Consider the following 12,229-nt stretch of genomic DNA (forward strand, 5'->3'; position numbering starts at 1 on the left):
ACAGGCTCCCCACACATAAAAATATAAACTTAATCCTGTTACAGGTTGAGGAAGACAAAATTGTCAAACTGTCCAACAAAAAATTGCAACTGCTTTTCACTGATGATCAAATTCAGCAGAATAGTTGTATTTAGGCAGTTGTCTAATGCATCAAAAGTATCCTATTTTTTATATCAAACCTTTTATGTGCCAATGTGTTATACATACTCCTCCTATATAGTAAATTATTAGTCAACTAAACCAACAGAAAAGGAAGTATTATTGTAATGAGAACATTTATATGTTAAAAATGATGCTAGAGGAAATTATTATAGTTTTTTATATACTGGGCTGGCAGAGATTCCATGCCTGTTGTTACATATTTCAGTGGCTCCTTTTCTAAAAAAGGAGAGGACCACTTCCACACTCCTTACTATAACAAGGTGATCTAACACAGTATCAAAGGTAGAAAAGCTATTGAAAGAAATATCTGATCAGAAAAGAATATAAAAGAAAAATGAACACTGGAACTGATAAAATACCCTTTTTTAATTTTTTTCCTCAAATTGAGAGAGTCCCATTAAATTCTAGTTTCCAACCATTATGGAGATGAAACAGGAAAAAAAAACACACAATATTTCAAATCGTTACCCACAGGAAAACTCAAAAAAATTCAAGTGAATTAGAATGGCACTAGTAGTGTCCTGGCCACATCTCCCGTACCAAGAATTTAGGGGTACTAAGTCACATAAATAATGATCTAGACAATAGAAAAGGTAGGGAAAACAATTCCACTCTGCTTTTCCTGTGAATTTATAACCTGAGCAAAAAATAAGACAAATATTTCTGAATATCCAAGACAGATGAAAGCACCTCAGCTCAAAACACAGAGACTCAAAGATTTTCAAATGCTTAATAATTAAGTTACTAACAATCAGATCTTCAGTTCTGTTTATGGACATTAAATTAATTTTCCCAGGCATCTACAGCTGGATTTTTTACCTTTAGCATCACAGTGCAAATAAATGCAAGTTTCAGCTATAAACACCTTCACGATTTGCAAATTACCATTACCTTTCATCTACACTGAGAATCTTAAATACAGAAGATGACCTCAAACCACAGTGACTTGACTCCATTCCACACAAAATACCATTGCAGTTGCTTTCTTCAGCCATTCACCACCATCATTGCCAAGTTGATTGCCTATAAAAAGTGTCCTTTAATTCCATCCAGGTAATCCTGAACCAGATAAAATACATCAATTTACAATATACTTCCAGAATAAAAGTCTCCAGACTTGAATAGAGAAAAGAATAAGTAAGATTTTTCCTTTAATATCGTGTCTTTTCATTTATTCTTTGTGTTTAAAAAGAAAAAGAGAAAGTATTTTATTCATCATTACAATTTGTCTGGCTTCTGCTTCTGGCTCTTTTGCTTTCTACACTTGATTAATACATCTTTTTTGTTCAATTCTTATATGTGGACATGAAGATACAAAAACTCATACGCTTCTGATCCTTTCTAAAATCAAGGATAAAGAAAGTTACAGAAAAACGTATTCTGCCAATAAGCAGGGTGACAATAATTATTTCTTCAATTCCTAGCCCTCAGTTTGAAATGATCAGAAACTCCGTCTTGTTTCATTTCCCAAATGCTGGTACAAAAGCCTGAAAGAAGACACAAAGAACCACATTATTGATGTGGCTCTAAGGATCACCTCCATTTACATGGAGACTGGTAAAATTACCTGAGAGAAAAAGAAGCAAAAAAAGCAACAAAGAATTGAATAGAAAAAAAACAAACCAGAAAAAAGCAGACAAACATGTAGAAATTCATTAATTTTACAAAGAGAATAATTTGAAATACTGACAAGAAGGAAAATCATGTCCTTTACATTGAAAAAAAAATTCTTACTGCTGTCAAAATTACATAATTCATCTCCAGTAACACAGACAAGTGAGGGAAAATAAAGTCTCAATCTGGGTAGAATAGAGATTAAATTCAAATGAAATGTATAAATTTGTCATTGTTCAAGGTCCCACAGAATCCAACTTATTCTGCAATACTTTTAAGAGATTTTAACTAAATATGTTAAAAATCTGCATGCACAGAAACCTAGACTACCTTAAGACCTTGAGAGGCAATAATAATTGGTTAAAAAGAGAAGGTAAGGAGAAGCATCAGATAGATAAGATTCAAATTCAACTGTATTGTATGTGAAAGTGTGGGCTTGTGATTTTTTTGGAATAGAGTAACTTCCTAACCAGGAAATATTTGCTTCCTGATCAAAAAATTAATTAATAACAAGAGTAGTCTATGGCTTTTCTGTGTGCTGAGCTGGTTCGATATGACAGAGAAATATGTATACAATAAAAAATAATGTGGTGGTAAAGCTGCCCCCAGAGTAATGAATACAATTCTATTTTACATTTCTTGTAAGACCATTTTCCTCCATAAATGTATTATTATCAAACCACTCAGTATTTAAATTTCATCTTAGCTGCAGAAGCACTTCACAGTGGAGATAAACCTAAATACTCAATACTTCAAAACTGTTGACTTGAGGATTTTTCTTCGTTATCTTTGTCTGTATTACGAATCCCAATCATCAAAGGAAACCAGAACATGCCTGAAGAAGTACATGTATTTGTAAACAGAATTTGATATGAAAATCTTGTTTATGATGTATAACTTACTGTGTTGATTGTGTCATTATGCATTTTCATCCAAACTAACATAATGGAAAGAGGACCAAATAAATAAAAATGTGAGTGGATCAGATATGGCTTTTCAAAGAGCTCAGTTCTGACAACTGTCATTTAGCTATCAAATATGTGACCATCTTTTTAGATAAACCTGCCTCCAACACTTTTTCTGCCCTTTCCCAGTCAGAAGCTCCCTGGGAGAGCCATTAAGGAGCTGTGATTTTTGAGAAAGACTCCGCTCTCTGTTGCTGACAATATCCACAATGTGCTCATTTTTCCACACAAAGGTGTGGTCCTCGCCCTGAAAAGGTCACATGCCCAGAGCAGATGCATGTCAACAGTAGGCAGAAATTGAGGAAAAGACAAAATGTGGAAGATGTTTACATCACCTGATTGCAATTTGTTTGGACACTGGAACTGACAATCTAGGGTTCAGCTTAGGCTTTGTTCAGACTGGTTTAAAGTCTAAAATTTGACTATTCTAGACTTCTGATTTTCCAGTCATGCAATCATTGAAGGAGGTGTCACACAACACATGGCAGTTAACCCCAAAGGTAATTCTTCCCTCCTACCAGAGAATTTCATGAGCTATGAAAATTTTGTTTTCAGTGGAAAATATATACTGTTTACCCTCTCTTAGATGGGACTGGAGAAGAAAGCTTTAATTAGTCCTGCTCTAAGATCCCACTTCCCAGCTGAATACAGAGCCCAAATTATAACAGTTTTGTTAGTTTTATTTGGCTTTCCTAGAAGGCAGAAACAGTCAATAGTCACCATAGCAGTTCCATGTGTCTCCATTTAATAATTCGTTCTCACCTCATCCATAAACTGATAACTAACATCAAGGAATGCTCAGAAGCAGTTTGCTCTTTAGTCCTTCAGTCTACTGATTTTGAGAACAAAGCCTTCTAAAAGTGCACATGCCTGAACTGGGATTCATCATCAGACTAGCTGTGTCAATACAACATTTATGAGACTCTAGGGATGGTGACTGGATTAATCCTTATTACAAGCTATTCCTTTTGCAGATTTCTTTAAACTTCAATAATTTCAGTAACCTTGCTTACTGAATTGTACGGGATCCATACACAATTATACCAGAGCAACTGAGTGAACAATGAAATGCAGTATGTGGCAAGAGCTTTTTAAATCAGCTTTGTCATCCAGCTAGCACACTGAGAAACTCAGCTGTGACTCATCTTCTTTATGAACAGCATATTAATGCTCAGCAGCTTAGCACTTCTGATTGCAGGTCCCCCCTACAGATCTGAAGTTCTACCTGAAGAGGCATTGTTAAGGATGGAAGTGTTACTACAGTGAGTGAACCTAGGGTGCCTGATGAATTTCAATCAGGAAAAAAACACCTAATGTCTTCATCTTATACCAATGAGTAAATGTGAAATTGCAACTATGTAAATATTTGTGATCTTTAGTTAGACTTTTCCAGAAAACAGCATCCCATATGCCCTATAAATGATCTTCCCATCTTAACTGGATAAAAAGATGCTCAGAAATTATGGTAAAAATATTGGTCATCACAGCATGATTCATCACTTGTTTAAAGGGTACAGTATTCCACCCCATCTCCTGAAAGTTCATTTTTTGTCAAGATACTATTTAATTACATGTGATATGTACATGTAGCTGCTCTGCAGAGTATGTGCCAACATCAACCAATTGAAGTCATTACAGTCTATCACTAGGTTAAATTAGTTACTAGTGAGGAATTCAATAAAAATCTTACTCCAAATAAGTAAAGTATACTGCAATAATATTTTACATTTATACAGCACTTTACATTTGGCGTTTGACCAATTAGTCTGAGCGAGCCATGCTAAATCACAGCAGGCCCCTTGGAAAAAGGGCAGCAGCTAACTGCCAAGTTATTCTGCTTCACAGTGGGGAACTTCTCACAACAACAGTGGGCAAAGTCCTATTCCCACATCATGTAACAGACATTTTTTCAGATTTTGGAGAAAAACAACATGACTCCAGAATTATATTGATATCAATTCTCTTCAACAGCCTCAACATTTTATGTATTGTGGTATTTCTTTTGTCTAAATACAGCCTAGAGTGCCTACAATGGCGCTAAAATATAAACTGTATGGCTCAAATTTGAAGGGACCCTAAATACTGTAAACTTGTTTTTCAAACTAGTTACACATCTCCAATAGAATACAAAGATTTTGTGCCTGGACTCTGTCACAGTTTTGGTTTTTTTTTAATCCCTTTAAAAGACTGTGTCTGCAAAAAGAATATATCCCCTCCCAGTTTTTATTTATTAAATCTTTGATGCTTTTCCAAAGGACTCAGTAAAAAGTAGCAAAGTTTAGCATCTAGTTCTCAAAATAATTAATCCCTCAATCTCAATCTGTAGATATGTGTGCTCACTTTGTCTATTTAACTGAGAAATAATAACAGTCATGATTTTAAGATGTGTCATTGCACAAAATAATGTGTCTTAACCTGTTATGGAATGGTTAAACAGTAAAGGTATTTGAGAAATTGTTTAGTCACCAGGAATATATGGAAGAAAATAAAAGAACCAACTCATTTTATTTTCCTTTTTTCCTTTTATTTCTACATCGCACAAATGCTCAATGAACTCAGCTAAATTGGAAAGGGTTAATTGCTATGGTCAGTAAATTGAAGCCACTGCAGGTGTGAGGTTTAATTGAAAGGCAGATGCACAAAGACAGCAGGTAGAGATGGAAATTAGGTTAGGAAAGGAACAGGACAAGGTGAATGCAAAATTCTGAAACCTAAATAAAACTGTATACATTTAAACAATGTTTTCCTGTGGTCCATTCATTGTACATTATGTCTGGTGGTTTGTATTTGGGAAGAAGGTCATGATTTTGCAGTACCTATTCCCTAATAAGTGCAATTATTCTTCTCCAGATACTCACCATTTTGCAAAAAAATAAAAAATAAAAAATAAAAAAGTTACTTTTTCTTATGAGTATATTCTCATTCAAAGCTGCTGTTCAGCATACATAAGGGGATGTTTGTACTTGCACCCTAGATGAATTAATGATTTTATATGTTAGTAACTAAGCTTCTAGCAGAAATGTGTCCTATTGCTCACATATTGGTAAAATTAATCATCTAAAAGGAAAGGCCAAGTACTTCAATCACAACAACTTCCAAAAGTAATTCTACAGTGTATGTTTCCAGTGTAAAAAAAATTATTATGTTAATAGGAATATCTTCAATCATAACATGATGGGATGCCTGGGGTTAAGACTATTGTTGCAGCACTGCTGAGCCCTAGTGGTGGGACACACTTGTAGTGGGAGCCAAAAGACAGCATTCAGCCAAGGGTTTCACAGAATGTGCTGAGTTGTAAAGGATTCACAAGGATCATTGAATCCAACTCCCTGCCCTGCACAGAAGACCCAAAGAGTCACATCGTTGTGGCTGAGATTATTGTCCAAGCACTCCTTAAACTCAGTTGGGCTTGTGCAGCACCAAAATGTTTGGTTTAGTTCAATGCCCTTTCTGCTTAGCTGGAAAGCTTTAGTGAGTGCTACTGTGGAACACTAAAAGTATGAAAATGAAAAGCAAAAATGTTTCTTTATATATATATACATATATATATATATATATATATATATATATATATATATACAAAGAAGCTATTTTGTCTGCTTGTCTAATTCTTCAAATCATTTTTTCAGCTGATCTTCTATTAAGGGTAGACATCCGTGGCAATCTTTCCCTGCATTTTCAAAGTTGAAAAGGCACAGAGATAAGAAAAATTCCTGAAATGCTGCTCACTGTAGCATGATGTTATGTGTTTGTTTGACCTGGAAAATATTATTAGATTCTGTGATAAAAGTCTTGCACTGCACATGTTAAGGGCTCCAAAACAGCCCTTAACACCAAAGAGCAGGTGGGGAAAACCCCAGTTACCCAGATGGAGAAATAACCCTTTGCCTCAGCTGCTCCCAGGTCTGTCAAAGGAGAGTCACCAGCTCTGTGGGGTGGAGCTCACACCCCCAGTGAGAAGATTTCTATTTTGTGAACGTGTTTGTGTGTCTGAGTACTGCAGTCATGGCTCATAGGGACCATGAGTAAGTGTCTCTCTTTGGTTGCCTGCCAGCAACCAAAGCATGGGGTGACATGCACCCAGACTAGCTAGAGTGGGATAAGCATCATGAAAACCAAGTGTCCAAGTGGCTGTAGGTCTGGGAAGAATACATCTGTGAGTGTCTGTGACTGCTGTGGGATGCGTCACTGAATCGCCTTGCATCGTGCATCATCCTTGGGTAGAGGAACATGATCTTTAAGGAAGCTTGAAAATGCTTTGGGAGCCAGGAGAAAAACAGGGAGTGCTGGAGTAATGTGCTTTTCTCCAGCTACCCTGCAAATTAAAATTTTATTCTCCTTTTTTCACCGTGATTATTAATAATGTATTACTGATTGTAATCAGAAACCGAAATTAATGATTTACCTTCCTGCTAGAGTACCTGATGGATAGGACTAACACAGGAATGCTATTATGAACACTTTTCATTCCTAAAAGTTATGTGCAGCTGAGAACCTGACAAATAACCACAAGCATTCTTTGTAGAGCTTACTTCTCTGTGATATAGAGCATGTGTGTGTGGAAATCCTATAACTGTAACATAAAAAAGATTTCTTTGATCAATGAGGCTGATCATGAATATCTACATCTAACTCAGTTTCACTGACTCATTTGAACAATCGTATGTCCCAAAACTACAGAAGCCTTTGTAAAACATTATATTGAACTCACCCAATAAAGTAATTGTAGAGATCAAATTAGGAGTGGAAAGGATGATGATTTCTAAGAAGGTTATATTGCATATCCTTTATAGAAATTATAAGACATTTATTCAATCACATTTTCTTACCTAATCATTCAGACTCTGAGTGTACACACATATAGGGAATTTGATGACCATGCTGACCAACATTTAAAACTATGCATAGGAGAACAGGCATTCTAATAGCAAATTTATCAAAATCTTCTGAAAAGGTTGCTGCTTTTCCATTTTGGTGCAGATTATAAATATAATTCATTCCAGCACTAGCTAGCTGATTAAAAACTTCTTTCAATTTTCATATGAACTTAATGGATTCCAATCTTACTTAATTACATCTATATTGCACTCTTAAACAGTTAGAAATAATTGACAAATAGTGTAAGAGAACAAACACTTACATGAATCCTTCATTAATTATGTATAACCTATTATTTTACTCTAGATGTTCACAAAACTGACTTTGTTCTGTGAATTTACAGCCTAACCAAAAAATAAAATGAGACTAACTAACCATGGCTTGCAGGAAACTGTCTCCATTGCAAATGAGGTGTGAACTGGAGTATATACAGCTGTGCTTGGCCCTGATATCATGAGCAATTCTGAATTAATTCTTCCTTAGCAACTCCTGAATTCTTAGCAGTTTCCTGAAAAATGTTCAAACAACAACATTAGACAACATAAAAGAAACATATAAAAGACAACGTGTAAAAGAAACAGAAAAGAGTTAGGATACCAAAAAAAACCCCAAAATACATTTTTTAAAACTTCTGTGTGACAAAGGAAGTTTTCATAAGCATTAATTTTATTTAAAAAAGTTTACTAGAGCACAGTTTAATCTACTAAGTGTTAGTAAATACAACCTGAGGAATGCCTATTTGATATTAATTTTCCTAATTGTGATATTCTTTGGGACCATTTTTCTTGGTGAATAAAAGAATATTCTCAAATCCCGTTTGAGCTACAGAAATTAAATACAAAACCCAATTTTTGTCATTTTCAGCACAGAGCTCCTGATCCTTTGAAGTATTAAGGTTTTGTTTAGCAAATCAAATACATCTGACCTATGAAGTTACAAGATGATACTTAAAAGGTAGCAACAAAATGTCTTACTGTGCTCTTTAGATAATGTCTCACCACAGAATAAAAGTGTCTGAATACGGATATCTTTCAAAAAAGACAGTGCAACCTATGATACCCCAGAATCACGTGTTCTATTTCCATCATTCATTACCTTACCTTTTAGCACACAACAGCTTGCCTCACTCAAAAGAGAAAACCTATCCAAAAATATCTGGTAGAAAACACAGGAAGAAAGAAAGAAAAATAAAGTATTAAAAAATATAATGACCATCTCAAAGAAATCTTGGCCCATCATTTCTATCATCAATATAAAATTCATATTCATGTAATTTGGAAATCCAGCAACTGCTGGTTTTAAACTTTCCTTCTTTAGAAATTAATCTATTACCAATTCCAAACTTTTGTTTACAAGAAGTATATGGCTGTTCCAAGTCTACTGACAAAATTTTTAACCTATTCAGTCACTGCTAAGATCTGCACTGGGCACTTTACCAAATAATGACCATCACTGGGAAACTTACAGAGTCTCTTCTAGATTTCTGAGCACTTTTAGAAGATCATAGTCACCCTCTGTACATAGAGACTTACAAAATAATATGGTAAATCCAAGTCCTGGGAAATTTCCTGGTGAAATCTTGACAAGTCAGCCTTCTAGTGGGACTCACTAGAGAAACACCTGCTGATGGAATCTGGTCAGAACAGAGCACCTCACCTGAGTCTCAGCAGCAGCTGCAGCTACAAGGCTTTCAGTAGCTGCATTTCCATGAGCATTTAGGTACACGACTTATGCATGCCACTTAAAGTGGCATAGCCACTTTATCTCAGTCATATCTCTTATGACTAATCAGAAAATGAGAAACTGAAGATGTCTTTCTTTTTCTGAGCATTTTCAAGTATCCTAGTGGAGACATGGAGCCTTGTGGAAAATAACATACTTTTACACACAAACCCAAGATATATAGTGTGTTCTTGAACAGAATTTCCCATGCTAGCAATTGGTATTTTCTGGTTATAGGCCTTATATTTGAACATGGTGAACATTTGGACTGTGCAATAATTCCTCTTATTGCTAAGAGGAATACAATCCTGTTAATAATTTAAAGGGCTACAATGACACATAGATTTTTTTGTGGTTTTAGCGGCTTTTATTTCCCAAAAGGCTTTCATTTGTGAGGATTCTGAAGGGCTTTGAACCTTGATCTGAAAGCCTGGAACTTTTGTTCTGTATTGTGGTATACCAGGTTAAATCCCAAATAAAATGTCACTGTAAACATATTTCAAATTCTTGGACAAATTTTTTCCTGGATGTTTTCCCTCTAGCATCCCATTTCAGAAATTCCTGCTTTCTCCTAGCTCTTCCTGCTTGACAGCAACTTCATGCCATGTACACCTTCTTCTGGCACTGGTGGCAGCACAAATGCTTATGGAACCTTAGGGATACACAGTTAATTAATGGAAGAAAAAAAAATAAAGAGGAAGGAAAAAGAGGAAGGGGGAAAAGGGGAAGAGGTAAACATGAGAGGAAAGAAGGAGAAGGGTCTCTAACCTTGCTGCCAAGGTGCATGGAACTATATTCTAAATCAAAAAGTTCACAAGTTCAAACTTAGCTGGGGAATGAAGAACTAGAAAAACTTTTCAGCCAGCCTTTTTTAGCACTCAATAAAAATTAATTTTTCATGTAATTTGATTAGCCACAGGTAGGCACATTGCTACTAATTTTCAGTTTAGGTTAAAACTCCACAGAGACCTCTGGTTTTCAGTGCCTGAACTGGCATCTGACAATTTGTGAGGTGTCAGGTGAGTACTGATGAGGTTGAGAACTAGGTGTTGTCTTGTTAATGCGCTTGGCAGGGAAGCAGAACAAATTCACAGCAGGAAAAGCCTGCAGTAACTCTTGATTGAGGATACACCTCGGACTGGATGATGTATTTTGGAGGTCTGAATGCAGCAGTTTAAAACTGGATTTGGACTTTTAACATGACGAAGGAAAGTTATGATTGCAATTTCAGATTTAGAACTGGGTTTAAACAGTATACAGTGTAATGTAACTACAAGCTACTTCTTTTACATACTTAAGACAGGTGGCTTAAGTCTGAGACTATAACTTGAAATATAAAAAATTAAAATATAAGCTATGTGACAGATATTTCAACTTACAAAAACTAAAAAACTAAAAAAGAAAAAAAAATACCAAGAGGCTCTAAACTCATAGTATTGTTAGAGTTTAGTATCTTTCACTCTCAGATAATCTTAGAAGAAAATTTAAAGAATTTTCCAGTTCTCTGTAATGCTTGATTACTGGATACTATGCACTTTTGACAGGAGCATTTCCAGAGTTCCAAAAGAGCTTCCTTGTACAAGTCACCAGAAATCAACAAATAAAACTATAAATATACCAAAGGTAAATTTTCTCCTTCCCTATTTAATAAACTAATAGATTTTTTTGTGTGTGTGCCACCACTTGCATGGATTATTTTGTATGCAGCCAAATATTTTAATGCAGTTGTCTGTGCTGAGTTTTGATGTATTTTAATTTTGCAAAACACAGACAAATTGTGCTCTTTGTCAATGACTGATATTTTATGCATTAAACATGCAATCATGTGGCAATTAAGGATGGTGAAATTAGAATAGTATTATAATGAAGTTCACTTTGAAACAGTGTTTGATAAACAACCTCTGTTCAGAATCTCATAGCAAATATTTTTGAATGTCTCTTTTGTTTAAAAGAAATTCATTGCTGGAAGATTGTAGGAAAGTGTTTGTGAAAGACAGACATTATCAAAGACACCGGAGAAGACATGTCCAAGGGTCAGGTATATCACAGAATTTTGTCAGTTTATATAGAATCATAGAATCATTTAAAGGACCCTTAAGATCATCAGGCCCAACCGTCAAACCTAAAACTGTGAAGTCCACTGTTAAATCATGTTCTTAAATCCCACATCTACATAGCATTTGAATACATTTAAGGATCTTGACTATATCATTTATAGTCAGTGGCAATGCTTTAGCATTGTTTTAATGAAAAAATTTATTCTAATATCCGATCTAAATCTGCTCTGGAACAATCTGAGGCTGTTTTCTCTCATCCCTTTATTTGGTACATGGTGGAAGAGATAACCATCATCTCACTCCATTCTCTTGTCAGGTAGATGGTGAGAGTGATAAGGTCCCCCCTGAGCATCTTTTTCTTCAGTCTAAACACCTCCAGCTCTCTGGCTCTTCATAGAACTTGTACTCCAGAACCTTTACCAGCTCCATTGCCCTTCTCGGGACAGTGCTCCAGCACCTCAATGTCCTTCTTGAACTGATGGTCCCAAAACTGAACGCAGGATTCAAGGTGCTGGGTGCAGAGGCATAATCACTGACCTGGTCCTGCTGATCACCATATTTCTAGTCCAGGCCAGCATGTCATTGGCCACCTTGTCCATCTGGGCACATGCTGGCTCATGTCCAGCTGCTGTTGTTGACCAGCCACTCTTCTCCCAGCCTGTAATGTTGCAAGGGATTCTTGTAACCAAAATGCAGAGCTTGGTTCGTAGCCTTGTTGAGTCTCACACAATTGGCCTCAGCCCATCAATCCAGCCTGTCCAGATCCCTCTGCAGAGCCTTTCTACCTTCTAGCTGTTCAACACTCCCTCCCAGCATGGTGTCATATGCAAA

General features: G+C 35.8%; 1 long non-coding RNA gene across 1 annotated transcript in view; it reads right to left on the reverse strand.

Annotated features, from left to right (window-relative positions):
• Nucleotides 1–11,060, reverse strand: part of LOC147655399 (uncharacterized) — a 36,579-nt gene extending 25,519 nt beyond the window's left edge. The window contains exons 1-2 of the long non-coding RNA XR_015285168.1: nt 8,720–11,060; nt 7,995–8,127 (exon numbers count right to left, since the gene is read on the reverse strand). This is a non-coding gene — a long non-coding RNA (uncharacterized LOC147655399). The remainder of the gene's footprint in view (nt 1–7,994; nt 8,128–8,719) is intronic.
• Between the last annotated feature and the right edge of the window lie 1,169 nt (nt 11,061–12,229).

Source organism: Cyanistes caeruleus, chromosome 1 (genome assembly GCF_971803275.1).
Source record: "Cyanistes caeruleus chromosome 1, bCyaCae1.hap1.1, whole genome shotgun sequence".
Taxonomy (NCBI): Eukaryota; Metazoa; Chordata; class Aves; order Passeriformes; family Paridae; genus Cyanistes; species Cyanistes caeruleus.